At 34.7% G+C, this 16,752-nt stretch overlaps 1 protein-coding gene across 1 annotated transcript in view; it reads right to left on the bottom strand.

Annotated features, from left to right (window-relative positions):
• LOC138709943 (uncharacterized) overlaps positions 1–16,752 on the bottom strand; it is a 92,725-nt gene that overhangs the window by 31,992 nt on the left and 43,981 nt on the right. The window lies entirely within an intron of this gene.

Below are 16,752 nucleotides of genomic sequence, written 5' to 3'. Positions count from 1 at the left end.
CTCTGCAGGATTCCATGAGGGCGACCTGGTGTGGCTGTATCGACCTACCAGGACCAAAGGGAAATCACCAAAGCTGCAGCGTGCCTGGGATGGACCATACCGCGTGGTGACCCGGATCAACGACGTGGTGTACCGCATCCAGCGACAACCTCGAGGGAAGATGATGGTGATGCATCTGGACCGATTAGCAGCCTACCAAGGGACTGCCCGGGACGAGCAGCCCTAAGGAGGGAGCAATGTGACAGCGACGTGAGATTCGAACTCACGACCAGCGTCCCGCAAGAGAGAAAATCGCGCGGAGCACTTTGGAATGGCGCGCGGCTGAGAGGGGAAAGGGCCAACGCGGCGAGAGAGTGGAGAGAGTTTGCGCGCGCATCTTCTGCTTGCCTAGAGAGGACGAGAAATCCGTCGAAATGGAAGACTCGCGAATTCGAACTTTCGAGGCTACGTCGCTGTGGTTATAAATTACGGTCGCGTAGGAACGACAGCAGTTTTCAGTTGATTAGTCAGCCAGTCAGTGAGAAAGCCAGAGCAAGCAAGCCAGTCTTGTGTACCGGAGTTCGACTCGAGTGTGCGTCCGCAACTCTATCAGCATCCGAAGGCCTGAGTTCGAGTGCAGTGGACCGCAGTTGGAGGGACCTGAGTTCGAGTGCAGTGGACCGCAGTTGGAGGGACCCGAGTTCGAGTACAGTGAACTGTCTCTGAAGGTCTGTGGTTCGAGATACTGTGAACTCGAGTGACTGAGATAGAAGAACTGTGAACTGAGAACTGGTAGTTCTGATTTGTAAATAGTGCTTTGTAAATATTAGTTAAGATTAACAGTTCATTGTTGTGCGTAATAGTCCAAGTAAATTGTCATTGTCGTCGGTGGAGTGCTATAACAAATACTGTGTTGAGTGAAGATCCAATTGTTGACGAGAGCGTTTAAGGTGAATTGTAGAAAGGAATTATTGTTGTGACGAATAAATTACATTGTTGTTACTAATAAAATTCACAATATATATATAGTACTCCCTCAATGTTTCTCTCTACATCTTTTCAGAAATAATTAGAATTCAAGTATGATAGTAGATTTATGTAAAATTTACCTCCAAGGTAATGACCAAAAGAGTCAATAATACAAAATGAAGAGCTTGCGGGAAAAACGATGAATGTCACATTTCTATTAAGGATTAGATAATGATCTAATTGAGTCTATAACTGCAAGATGTAGTGCTGTTTTTATAGGAAATAAAGGAAAGGATTGCTGTATTCGTGGTGATAATTCTCCTTTTTACCATTTTTCATAAGAACAACATTAAATTTCGCAGTGATCCATTGAATTAGATAATGACGACAACCTTAAGAAAACTGTGACATTCATCGTTTTTCCTGCAAACTCTTCATATACAATATTATTTTCCAGTTTTGTATTGAAAAATCTCATACAACCTTCAAACTTAGGTGTTTTCTAAATTATTTGCTTTACAAGTGAAAGAACAAAATTAAATAACAGAATAAATTTATTATACTGTGACAGCGACGTGAGATTCGAACTCACGACTAGCGTCCCGCATGAAAGCAGATCGCACAGGCTGCACGGAACATTGAGTGACGTCGCGCGGTGGAGAGAAGAGAGAGGGTGTATTACGTCACGCGACGAGTTTGCGCGCGCATCTGGTGCTGGTAGAGAGGAGAGGGCTCTGGATTTCTCTGGAATGCCATCTCTAGAGACGGGTGGAACCTACGAGGCTACGTCGCTGTAGTTATAAATTACGGTCGCGAAGGAACGACAGCAGTTTTAGAGTTTTCAGTTTTCAGTTATTCAGTCAGTGAGAAAGCCAGAGCAAGCAAGCCAGCCGGAGTTCGACTCGAGTGTGCGTCCGCATCTGCGTCAGCATCCGAAGGCCTGAGTTCGAGTGCAGTGGACCGCAGTTGGAGGGACCTGAGTTCGAGTGCAGTGGACCGCAGTTGGAGGGACCCGAGTTCGAGTACAGTGAACTGTCTCTGAAGGTCTGTGGTTCGAGATACCGTGAACTCGAGTGACTGAGATAGAAGAACTGTGAACTGAGAACTGGTAGTTCTGATTTGTAAATAGTGCTTTGTAAATATTAGTTAAGATTAACAGTTCATTGTTGTGCGTAATAGTCCAAGTAAATTGTCATTGTCGTCGGTGGAGTGCTATAACGAATACTGTGTTGAGTGAAGATCCAATTGTTGACAAGAGCGTTTAAGGTGAATTGTAGAAAGGAATTATTGTTGTGACGAATAAATTATATTGTTGTTACTAATAAAATTCACAATACTATTTTTGCCTAAAAATGTAGCATTTCTATAATACTAAACAATAAAGAACTCGCTGGTTAAATCAATGCATTAACAACCATCTCTAAATATAAATTGTTTTTAAATGTAGGGAAACTTGCAACAAGGAGTTACAATCCTTTTTCAACATATCATTTATATGCCAACTGGTAGAAAAGCGAAAAAGAAATGAAGACTTCTTAATACTGATTTTGATTTTCAGCTGTTATTCAAGAGACTGCAATCGAAGCAAGTGTGTGTAAACAAATGCAGAATTTTTAAGGAAAAGAATGATATAAACTAATGTATTTACGAGTACAATATCAATACGATATTAGTCACGTACATAACCAGGCATAACATTTAATAAATTCTAGCAACATTTTTTATTACTAATACAGTAGAATCCTAATTATCCGTCACCCTATTAACCGATCAGTGGATTATCCAACTGTCTATCTCTCGCTTTTTTTCATACAAAAATAAGGAGTATGTACTGTACATTATATCAGCACGTTATTTTTTCTAGAGAGGGTTATTACAAGACTTTATCCTTACACAGTATAGTCTACTGTTCGAGTTGTCATATTGTATAACTTCTATATAAAATGTCTTCCACGAGTATCAAAGAAATTGTGTTGTGCTAAGTATAAAATAGTGCACATAAATGGGTGGTTTCGGGAAACGAGAAACTGTGGTTCATCTCAGAATACAAGACTGGAGTCACAACTGTGTGCAATTTAATAAAAATCAAGGATGAAGTATATAAATTATGTAAATCTACAATATGAGACCTCCACTATTCCTATCTTTCCACAGATGGCCATTACAAGAAATTTCCTTATTCCCTAACATCTAATTGTTAGCAATCAGACTTATATCAGTGAACTTCTGATCCACTACTTAGCGTGTTCAATACAAGGCCATAGAGAAAATTACCAAAGTGAAAGCATTATTCACTAAATTTACGAAAATCTTTTGTGGTACAGATTAACCGTTCAGCTCATCTCCTTCATTACCACGGATAATAGAGGTTTTACTGTACTATTCCTGAGTTTTCTTCCATTTGTCCTGTGAAAAGTTGTCAAGTAAAATAAAGACTACTGAAAATATGTGCCTACTGAAATGTCAAATCTATATGTCAATATTACTGTCCACTAAACGTAATAGAAAAATAATGCTAGAGACTAGCACAATATGAAGAAAATTTTTCCAAAATATGAAATAAATATTTCACTGTTAAAATATCTTTGTTCCTAAACCATTTGGAACAGGTTTACACAATTATTTACAAAATAAATCTTTAGATATTAAGTGATAGTTTTATCTATATTTAATATGCTACCAAAAAAAAAAATACAAAAAATCTGCATAATTACCGAGTTTTTCAGCATCATCAAATCCTTACCCGAATACAAGGACTGGGTAACTCAATTTTTTACACTGAAGAGAGTGAGAAAAAAAGTCTTTACACTGGCTCTACTCAACACTTGTTACATACAACACAAATAACTTTTCTATATTTTCTGGCAAAAGATTACATCTCCTGTCAGTTAATATTTGTTTTGTACAATAGAAAGACCATGTAGTTGGAAAAAGAGGAGAAATTAAATAGATAGCAAAGCTGATGGTTGAAACCTGTTTAAAACATTAATTTACACGTATAAAAGTAGGTGTTCTTAACTTCTATGATAAAATGTCTAGCTTTCATTAATCAGGTATTCTTGTCGTACTTTAATTTTTATTGTAATTGTCATTGTAAATTTAATATTAATTGTAATCTTATTGTTCATGTTATAGTTGTAATCCCCTGGTAGAGGGGCAGAGAAGGCCTGATGGCCTTATCTCTACCAGGTTAAATAAATAAATCTAATCTAATCTAATCTAATCTAATCTAATCTAATCTAAAAACACTCTCACTGGATTTTAAAGAATGAGCAGAGGTGTAAATGCAATCATTCATTTTATTTTGGCTTCTCGAATTCACTGAAGCTAGAAGTTAAACGACTCTAAAAGAGAATTTGGAGATTTTTCTTGCCCTTGGGGATTCCGGAATGTTGGTGGAATGTCTGGCTTGGGTTTTTCAAGTGTTCTCTGGATAACATCTCTATTATCTCATAATATCTAGAAAGCCATTTAAGTAAGTACTACTTACTTAGATGGCTTTTATAGAACCCGAAGGTTCATTTTCACACTCACACAAGGGCGTCATCAGTCCTTATCCTGAGCATGATTAATCCAATCCCTAGCATCATATCTCATCTCCCTCAAATCCATTTTAATATTATTCTCCCATATACGTCTCAGCCTCCCCAAAGGTTAACAAAAAATCAGTTCCATTAAGTGACTTATGTTGGAGTTTCGTAACAAGCTCTTTTTACAGTGATGGGTTGTTAGCCCTTCGCCCAACCCCCAAGCTGGAGGACCACCCCTTATTGGCTGTCTGCGATTGCTTATTCAATATAGTCGCAGCTACTCTTCATATCTGGAGGCTGTTTCCTCTATCAGCAACCTGTTAGGGGAACGAACATGCAAAATACGAATATATATATATATATTAAGAATTTTGTTAAATATGAACATTTTGTGAGAATATTAAAAAAAATATGACAATTACTTTGGCGTTAATTACGTTATACACATCGTGAATCTTGAAAAATAACTGGTTTTCAACCTGCTAGGAGGAATAGTTTAGAATATGAAAATTCATATTTTGCCTGTCTCTAATCATTATTACATTCATCCATGCAATTAAGTTTTAGCAAAATCAAATATTTATTACAAATCCTTAAATTTTATAATGTGGAGAAAAAACAATGGATTAGACATGTGAATTCCGATTTTAGGTCACAAAAGTCACAAAAACATTCACAATAGAAATTCTACTACCTATATGTATATTTAAAACAACTGTAGTGGAGGATTTAGTATATTATATTTCCAAATTCGGTACACAGAAAAAAAATTACTGAAGGTTGTGGTTAGAAGTGGTAGCTTTGGTGGCGGTGGCAGTGATGGCGGCAGCAGCATCAGCAGCAGTAGCAGTAGTAATAGTAGTAGTAGCAGCATAGTAGTAACAGTAGTAGTAATCATTATCCTTCATTATTCTAGACAAACTGGTCAATATCGGCATACAAAATGAAATCATCAAATGTTTTAAATGTCTTTTTAATTTTTTTTTACACTGAGTCAGTAATTAGAAATGTGTAGAGAGATTCTTTTCCCATCCATTCTTAGTATAGCCTATATTATGCTGTATCCAGATTTGTTTGTAATTTCTTACCTTCCTAAAATAGACTTAATTTCTAATTCTTAGTAATAATAATAATGATGATGATAATAATAATAATAATAATAATAATAATAATAATAATAATAACTAGTGGCTTGTGCAGCAAATGCTGCAAACTAAGTTCATTATAAGTTCAAATAAAAATTTTTCAGATTTATTTTCAATGAAAAATACCAGACATTTTGAAAGTTATTTGTTTCTATAATAATGAAACATACTCCCTCTCAATGGTTTTTATGCCAAATACTTTTTCTTGAACCAAATGTATCCTATGTATCTTGAGTTTCAACGCGAAAACGCAAGTAACAATGTCAGAGCGATCAATGGGTTTTTCATGTGGGAGTAAAGCAATGCTATTTCAGGTCATTGTGGATTGTAAAAGTCAAGTTTGCTATGCTTTCGAACAATAGACATAGCATTTTGGTATAGCTGCTGCATGTAGAGCTTGAAATGTAGAGGGTAAAATCATTTTATCCTGCTAAGATATCTTGCTGAAATGATCGCGAGACTACAACATTTTGTAGGCCTCTTGTTTTATCAGTAAGTAATACCTTCTTTCCTTGGGAACTGTAATTTTTGCGCTCTCTCGAGCCAATATTGAAGAGAATGATGGATAGAAGTATCTACACCAGCCCCACTTGATTAATAACTATAAAAATATTTGATTTTTAATAACAATATTATTATCTTACGTAAGTTTTGTAGTTTTATATATATAATAGCTGCCACTCAGTAAATTACAGAAATGAAGATCTAATTTAACACATTCTCTATATCGTACTTATATATTCCCAAAATGTTTCACTTTTATATCATCAGTATAGCATTAGTATGTATAATTAATGAAAAATAGTCACATCATGGCATTAACTGTAATGCAATTTCATTTCTAATGGTAATAATGTCATCAAACCATCTCAAGTTTTGTAGATTTCAATATCCAATACACAGCTATACTCAGAAAATTACACACCACAGAATCAGACATGTAAATTACTTTTATCAAGTCTTGAAGTTTTTAATAACCAATTGAATTTGAACTCTAAATATGTCAGCAATCCTGCAGGTCATGGCGTTCGTGTAATAGCTATTGTTTATTGTAGTGTGTGTTTTGTTTTATTCTGAAATCACGGCCATGCTGAAATGCAATTAGTTCTCAAAACTGAAGAAAGATGGATTTTGGAAAACAGGAAAATAATGTAGGAAAATTGATATTTCACTGAAAACTACTATTTTCTGAAAAACTTTGGGTTCCAAGCTTCAAAATGATGGGTCATTTATTAAAATCCATTCAGCCGTTTTCCCGCAATTTCCATTACCAGTTCAAATTATATATATAGATACTACTACTACTACTACTACTACTACTACTACTACTACTACCACTACCACTACCACTTCTGCTTACAGTAATAAACCTTCTATCGTTATATTTATTTACTACAATATTGTCAAAGACTCACTATTAAAGGAATTGAGAATTTGTATGATTTCTTAAATAATCCGTCAAGTAACACAGAATTTTATCACCCATTTCACCAAACAGAACATAAGAACTTGAATCATGGCAACACATCCCATCTTACCATAATGTTACTTATCTGCACTAGCGTCTTCAATTTTTAACTGAACTAGTGCTTAGTTACCATGCTTGCCACAAGAGCTCAAACCTGACTGAAAACTGCACAAATCCTTACCATAACTTCATTTGGAAGAGTTTGTAAGTCTATAGCACACAAAATAATCTTACCCCTAAATGAGATGGTTTCAGTAAAAATTAACCAACTGTTTCACACACAAATCAAAATTAGATTCTGCTTTTCATCAATCTTTACTTATCCTATCTTTGGGGTAAAGAATACTGCACTTACAGTTCAGAAATGAAATTCAGTAATGGAAATAAAAAAAAGTCATAAATGACAGAAAAAGTCTAAGACATCGAGAATCAACCACTTAATCATCTTAGCACCATCTATTTCTAAAAATATTGAAATTATATCAATAAAAAGTGAACATGAACTATGTTTCCTCATAATTAAATATTTTTGTGCACTTTTTTCAACAGTCGGTCAGTTTGCTAACAGCACTATTGAAAAAGTCTGTATCCAAATCTACTAACCAACACTACATCCTCTAATGCAGTGTTTCTCAAACTATGGTCCGCGGACCACCTGTGGTCCTCGAAGTCTGCCCTTGTGGTCCTTAAAAAAAACGTTAGAAAAAATAAAATTCAAACGAATTGCGTATCACGCTATAGCTGAAAATCTCAGAGTTTAGAAATGACACATGGCAATCGCCTTTCACTTTTTCCTCGCAGTACTGACATTTTATGAATTTTATTACCCCACTCTACTCTCAGTAACAAAAGAGAGATTTAAAGCACTATGAACATAGTGTTTCTCGCCATCTTTTCCCTGCACATCTAAGTGCCATGCTTGTTACCCAGCCAGGGACCATCCGAATTCATAACAGAGGATCAAAGTACCAAACCTTTTCATGTAGTTATAACTTTCTTAATAGTTTTGCCAATACCCAGTCTGCACATTGAAATGGTCACGGACTGTGCGTCACACACCAATAATACAACTCATGTCACAATATAACATTTATTTTCCAAGTAAATATGACGAATTTTTATGGGTTCGTGATCCATTTCATTGCGATATTAAAATAACAAACTTTCATTTAGTGAAACAGAGAACAGTTAACTTAATTGAAGTCTCGAGTGACACCGGACTTAAAATGAAATTCCAAGCGGAAGGTATGGTTAATTTCTAGACCTCATTATAAGTGAAAAGAGAATATAGTGAACTGTACAATGGTGCTTTAGAGATTATAATTCAGTTCGCTTCAGTGAGAAAGGGTTTTCATCACTAACTCTAATAAAAACAAAGTACCGAAATCGACTCGATGTATGTGACAATCTCCGACTTAAGCTTACCAGCATACATTCAAATACAGAACTGTGCAAGAATCAGCAGGCTCATCCATCTCATTAATCTAAGTTAAAGATTATCCAAACTCTAATAGCCTTCAATTATTAAAAAAACGAAAATGAATTTTCTTCTATTAACATTAACTTAATTAGTTAACACTAATATAAAATCAATTGAATTAAATCAATTTTAATTAATTATATTTCAAAACATAAGTATACTGGTATTAAAATATGCTACAAAAATGATAAATTTGCTTTTGAAGGGAACTAGAGCAAGGTGGTCAGCGGAACTGTTCTGACTTAAAAAAAGTTTGAGAAACGCTGCTCTAATGAACTTAACAGTGCATAATATTACTGTGAGGCACTGAATAAATGAAAGCCAACATCTGATGCAAACATGCAGGGCTCCTAACAAAAAGCATGACACTATTCCACAGACTGTGCGATCCATTCATAAGTGACTGCATTGTAATAATTGGAAGATTCTGCCACAACCTTAAGTCAAACTTGGCACTTTCAACTAATCATTTGTGAGTTCCACTCATAATAAAGTGTCACATTAATTGACACATATATGCACATTACTTCCTCAAATCACGAAAGAAAATTAATACATTAAAAATGTCAATAGTCCAGTATTACCGTACTTGAAGTTCACAGTTTTATATATAAAAAAAAAAAAAACAACGAAAATTTTAAGGTATGAATTTTACAGATACAAATATCCTCTAACATAAAGTTGAAATATACAGTATAAATCAATATATCGTGATCTTTTAACTTATACATAACGTCAAATTCTATACAATTTTCCAGTTACTGAAATATAATAGATACTTTTAATACATAATAGAAATAAAATTATACATGTATCATGATGTTCTATTAGGAATAACCATAATCACAATAGTCATATCTAATATAACTTAAGTGATCTGTTTAGTGTCGAATGTTAGAATTAAAATAAATATAATTAACGAATTATAATTACACTCGTCGGCAAAAAAAGTGGATCACCTAATATTTTAAAGAATTATAATAATTTTATAGCTTCTACTTTATTTTTCTACATTCTGACAAAGGCATATTATAAAATGAAGTAAACATATACCCTGTGCACTTCATTCCCATCATGAAAATGCTTTTTGTTTGCAATTTATTTTGAAGTTCTAAAGTATTGTAATTTATGCAAAATTTCAAGTAATGCATTTCATGAAGTTATTGAGGCAATGACTTGCATTAGCACTTGAGTATGCCACTGAAACTGCCACTGTGCGCGTATCTTGCCCTAATATTGTGAGTTATCATTCCTAGTGTCTTCTGATTAAGATTCTGGCTGATATGTACATCTGTTATCAGCCAGTACACCTCATTTGACAATATGTATCAGAGGAAGAACAATAATATTGTTTGTATGCATCTGAAATCTGACTAATGTAATTTGTAGCTAGTCAGAGATGTATGCAATGGAAGGGGAAAGGAACTCCTGGCCTAGTTACCTCATAAGTGGTGCCTTCTTGATATCACATGTGAGGTCCAAACCTGTCTTCGGACAGTTGACTAAACAACCACCTCTAGTGGCGATGATGTTTTCCATCATGCCATGCTGACCACCAGGTCTTGCAATGTTTCCTGATGGATGAGATTCCACTTCTACAATGCTACCTGCATTTCGTTCAGGACATCGAAGTTGCAATGTCGGACACTTTGGATGAGCATATCTCACAGGTTTTCAACAGAATTTAAATCTGGGCTGCGTGCTGGTCAGTCCTGATGTTGCGAAGGTAGTCAGTCATGCAGCGAGCAGCATAGGGTTGGGCAGTGTCGTGCATAAGGATGAAATTTTCACTGAGGAAGGGTATTACATTGTCTGCATGTATCAGTGTGCATTCAGAGTGTCATCATCGACGAAAACAAGCTCTGTTTGGGCTCCAAAACTGATATCTCCCCATATCATGACACAGCCATCTCCAAACAGCATTCGTCTGGAGAAGTTGCAAGCTGAATATCGCTCCCCATACTTTCTCCATACTCTATCTCTGTCATCAGGTGAGGGGAAGCAAAACAGCGACTCATTCGTGAACAGCACTGTTGACACTAGTCCACAGTCCAATTCTGGTGTTGATGCCCAAACTATAATCTTGCTGCCTGGTGCTGGGGGTGAGCTATGGAGAAACTGCAGGTCTTCTTGAGGTCGAACTGGCTTCCCAGAGTCTTGGTCTAACATTCCTCTTCCTCACTGTTTCGAGACGATTTCTGGCTTGGACTGTGGTCGTGTGGAAATATCGTAAGATATGAAGAACCTGAAACCTGTTATCTCTGGTGAATGTGGACCTATCATGGCATGATTCCAATGTCTGTAGTAGGTACCCAGCTCACAGAATCGCCATAGAGCATGTTGGATGCTTCCAAAAGACACAGTGATGGCATTAGTCACAAAACAAATGATTCATACACCCTCAACTAATGCAAGAGCTTTTGCCATGTCTTCTTGAATAAGAGAATAAGAGATATGACAGAAAATGTGCTAATTCATCAATAGCAGCCACTGCACAATTGTAAAACTTGAAAGGTTTCATTATTGGTCTGTCTTGTAAAACCATAATGCACATAGTCTGATGCGTAAGGGTAGCAAGGCATTTTATGACATCTTAACATCGTATTCAACTCCAAAAATGTTGAATACTTCTTTCTCTAGCCATAAAACTTATTAAATTTAATAATATTCTGTCTAAATTGGTGGTTTATTGACAATGATTCAGTTTTTATGATATGACCCACTTTTTTGCCAGTCAGTGTATTTTCCTTGATTCTTCATTTCAGACTACATTCTTTTAAAGCACTTATTTATCGCTAATGATCCATAAAGTTATTTCAATAAATGACTTATAAATTTCACTCTGTTCATATTAAACTATAAAGGTATTTTACCTTCATTGAATAGTTTCGAAGTGATGTTCATCATCTTCTGAATTCTAATGGATGTCCCCACATTATCTTCCGGTTTCTTAGTGGGATATGTTTATGATTGATAATAGTGTGTCGAAAAGGGTGTATTCTGAAATTCAGTTGAGTATTGAGGACGTGTTGTGTGTGTTTTTGTATATCTATAAATTTCATTTTGTTCTAGTGCAACGGTCATCAGCACACTGCACTTTCGGGCTAGTGTCTCTTACCTGCAAGTCTCTTACAGCACCAGCGTGCAACCGTGGCTGCTGGCGGTATGCTGTCTCCCTATCCCTTCTGCACTATGGAGCATAATTCCTTGCACCGCATACACTTTACCCATTTCAGTGAGTGTGACGACCACTGTTCTAGTGTGTTGAGTTCCTGGCTTTTCTTGGTTCAATGTGTAGGATTTGTATGTCTGTTTCTACACTGCCATAGTTGTGATGGAGTTTGTGATGTGTTCTGTGTAGGTTGAATTATTTTTGTGTGATTTAGTATGGTTGTGATGTGTTGTAGACATACAAAAACACATACAACACCCTCAATACTCAATTGAATTTCAGAACAAACATCTTTTTCAACACAACATTACTAATCATAAACATACCACACAAGAGACCGGAAGATAGTGTGGAACCCTACTAGAATTCAGAAGATGATGAACACCACGTCGAAAGTAGTTAGTTAAGGTAAAGTATCAGCATTGAAACAGTCACTATATAAAATTTACTTTGTCATACGTTAAAAGAGTTAAAATTGTTAAAAAAGTGTTTACCTTCGACAGACGGCCTGTTTCGACGCTATGTGTCGTCGTCTTCAGTGTCTCTTGAACCACTGGTGATTTTGACTCTGCAATGTGCAGTTGTCGATGGTGGGGGTGGGGGTGTGTTGCTCCTATGGTGGAGGTTGGCTGTTTGTATGTTATGATGTATTATGACGTCAAATAATGTGTGCGTATCGAACTGTAGTTGTGTGTTAAGTATATATTGTGGGTGTGCTATTGTATTTTTATATATTTCGTACTGTTCTAGGATGTTTAACTGTGAACTTTTTGGTGTGATGTGTAAAATTTCCATATCTGTTTCTATATTATTGTAGTCATGATTATTGTTGATAATGTGATCTGCATAATTTGATGTGATGTAAGGTTTGGTTATAGCTTTAATATGTTCATTATATCTTGTGTGAAAGGATCTTCCTGTCTGTCCTATGTAAAAATGTGGGCAACTATTGCATTTTAATTTGTAAACTCCAGTTGAATTATATTTATTTGAATGTTTAGTGTGGTTATTTAAGTATTTCTGTGTTGTATTATTTGTTTTGTATGCAATTTTGTACTTTAGTTTTCTGAATGAAGTTGCAATTTTGTGGGTATTGGTATTGTGATATGTTAATGTTACGTATTTATTCTCGCGTGTTGTTTGTGTTGGTTTGTTAACTACAAAAATGCACCAGCATACAAATTAGCGAAATATATAGACAACATTATAAGAAATAGTATACAATTTGAAAACACAACAACAATAATCAACACCATAGACCTAGTTAACAAAATAAAACACAAACACATTCCACACAATACAACATTAGCATCATTTGACATCGTAAATCTATATACAAACATACCAGTAACAGAAACACTAGAAATACTTCGGAAAATGCTTATCAAAAATAACATACCACAGACTCACATTAACGAAATTATACACATCACAGAAATTATTACTAAACAAAATTATTTCACACATAACAATAAATATTATACACAAACTGAAGGATTACCAATGGGTTCACCTATATCAAGTATATTAGCTGAAATCTTTATTTACAACATAGAACAGACACACATACTAAACACCGACAACAACAAACACGCAGAGAGAATAATGTACTGGCATCGATATGTAGATGACATAATAGTCCTATATAATGGAAACAAAAGACAAATAGAAAACCTACATCGACAACTCAACAAAATACATCCTAAATTAAAGTATACAGTAGAAATGGAACATAAGCAAGCTATAAACTTCTTAGACATCGCCATAACCAAAACAAATAACAGACACGAATTCAAAATATACAGGAAACCCATCACAACCACAACACATATACACAATTCATCAAATCATCCCATACAATAAAAACATGCAGCTTTCCGTACAATGACACACAGATTAATTAATATACCAATGGACAATGACAACTACACTGAAGAATTAAACACAATAAAATATATAGCACAAGACAATGGATACAACCCTAACATAATAGACACACTAATAAAAAAGGCAAAACAAAAACAGAACAAACCAACACAAACAGCACGCGAGAATAAATACGTAACATTAACATATCACAATACCAATACCCACAAAATTGCAACTTCATTCAGAAAACTAAAGTACAAAATTGCATACAAAACAAATAATACAACACAGAAATACTTAAATAACCACACTAAACATTCAAATAAATATAATTCAACTGGAGTTTACAAATCAAAATGCAATAGTTGCCCACATTTTTACATAGGACAGACAGGAAGATCCTTTCACACAAGATATAATGAACATATTAAAGCTATAACCAAACCTTACATCACATCAAATTATGCAGATCACATTATCAACAATAATCATGACTACAATAATATAGAAACAGATATGGAAATTTTACACATCACACCAAAAAGTTCACAGTTAAACATCCTAGAACAGTACGAAATATATAAAAATACAATAGCACACCCACAATATATACTTAACACACAACTACAGTTCGATACGCACACATTATTTGACGTCATAATACATCATAACATACAAACAGCCAACCCCCACCATAGGAGCAACACACCCCCACCCCCACCATCGACAACTGCACATCGCAGAGTCAAAATCACTAGTGGTTCAAGAGACACTGAAGACGACGACACATAGCGTCGAAACGGGCCGTCTGTCAAAGGTATATACCTTTTTTAACAATTTTAACACTTTTCGTCGAAACGGGCCGTCTGTCGAAGGTATATACCTTTTTTAACAATTTTAACACTTTTAACGTATGACAAAGTAAATTTTATGTTTTTAACAAAGTGTTAACGAGAACTTTAATCAATGAGTTACTATATCGAATCTAGTATTTGAAGAAAGCCGTAGATCTGTATTAACTCATTGTCAGCCATTCAAACTATCAAACAGCAGTCAGCCAGCTCTTTAAAACTATGTGAAATTCATCAGTCATTAAAACTATTACCACAACTACAAAAACAAATTGCTTTGCAGTCGACACTTCACATTGTAGATTGGAAGGAAATGTGAGGACAGATATCCTAGAAAAAAAAAAGACCCAAGAATAAAACATACAACTAGTCGTAAAATTTCCTTCTATTCAGCTAAGAGATTGATTAAAAACAGCAAAAAAAATTCATTTACAAGAATCCCTATAACTTGCCAGTGCAGGTAAATCATAGCAGAATATAGTCAATGACAGTGTCATAATTCCTGAATTCCCACGCAGTGAAGCAGTAGCCCTCTCCTGTTGCATATAGGACATGATTGTTTGGCAGCCCATCTGCATAAAGTATTCATATTTATATCTCCACATTGCATACTATAAAGCAGGCGTCTCAAGGCCAACACATAAAAGTTGTTACAGAGAGCAAATGTAGATAGCGTAGTAAGTTTATACTATATCTAATAAAATAAAATTCAATTAAAGAATAATAATTAAATTACAATTAAACTTGTTGGTTAAGGTACGTATTCTTACGATACGTCAATATTAATATATTAATTACAGTAATAGTTAAATAATATGTTTCGTAATGTTTTCAATAATTAACAATAACCAAAACATCTTAGAAATTCACAATTATTTTAAATTAGAACTATCCAAATCTTAAATCTGGTCTCAAATTATTTTCTCAAGTCCTTCTGTACTTCATTATATTTGCTACACTGGTCTTGATTCAAAATAGGTAACAATTTTAGATTAATAAAGCGGTAACAGTTTACCCACTGAAACTTGGGACTCCCGCAATTTCACTTTGTCTAATAAAGCTTTTAATTCTTCATACATTTGCGGTAATAAAGACATTCTTTCCTCGGAGATGGAGACAACATCGTAGTGGTAGATGTCTATTCAAACGTCGCAGTCAATGATGTCATCCGGAGATACATGAACTGCTCCCGCATCTTGTTCCATTCTTACATTAAAAAAGAGAGAGAGAGAGGAGGAGGAAGTGCTCCGAGGAGGCCCTATTGAGACGTCAGCTATAAAGCAACACGACAAGGTCCACCTTTCTTTCTACCCTAATATAAGAAAGATAGAAGGATCAACAATTTGAAAATGACAAAATATTACTAGGATGCTCAACAACAAATGGAGATCATCCAACTGCCGAAGATATAAAATATATTACTACTGCTACTATGTGAAATATGATCTCAGTTTAATATTAACATAATCAAGTTTAAAAGTTGTTTATTTAAATAACTTAACAGATCATTAGGTATAATTATTTCAATAAATGTGTTACGAAGTTGTTCAACTTGAGAATACACTGTTAATGCTTCACCAGAAGTAGAACACTACAATACAATATTCAATAAGAATGCCAAAATTTAAATTTCAGAACTTAACAAATGATTCATTTTATTAGTATGAAGCAAAGCTACTGCTAATATGTAAAAATATGCAATTTAATGGAAATTTTCTATGAATAATATGTAGAATACACCCAGCAAGTATTGTCTATGTTAGTATCTAAGGCAATCCTTTCCTTTAAGAAAATATTCCAACTTTCTGCACAGCATTTTATTAATAATTGAATGGCTAAACAGAAAGATGTTGCAAGAGACAATTTATTTCCTACTGCAATATTTTAATATAAACATGTTGCATGTACTCTATATTATACTGTGTGAACTCTGTTGATTGAAAATTGAAATGCAACCTTAAATATAGGCTGTAAAATCTAGGAGGTTGTAAGAAAACGTTACAATGCTAAGCATAAATATTTCTTTTTCTGTTACTGTAAAATTTTAATTTGGTGCTTCCGACATTTTTCCATTTAGCTATTCAATTATAAATGCAAACTCTGCAATGATAATGAGGAAGAACGTTTAGTGGACATAATACTATAAGTACAGACCAGATATGAAAGGAAGTGAGTTCTTATTTTTAAGGACTGTTGTACCAATTCTATTTGTATGCCACTTGATATCATTATGGATTGGTACAGAGTTATTCTGATCGTCAATATTCCAATAGTCTGTGTGTTTTGAAT

This window comes from Periplaneta americana, chromosome 12 (genome assembly GCF_040183065.1).
Source record: "Periplaneta americana isolate PAMFEO1 chromosome 12, P.americana_PAMFEO1_priV1, whole genome shotgun sequence".
Classification (NCBI taxonomy): Eukaryota; Metazoa; Arthropoda; class Insecta; order Blattodea; family Blattidae; genus Periplaneta; species Periplaneta americana.
Note: the sequence above shows the minus strand (reverse complement) of the source record. Positions and strands in the feature narration are given on the sequence as shown.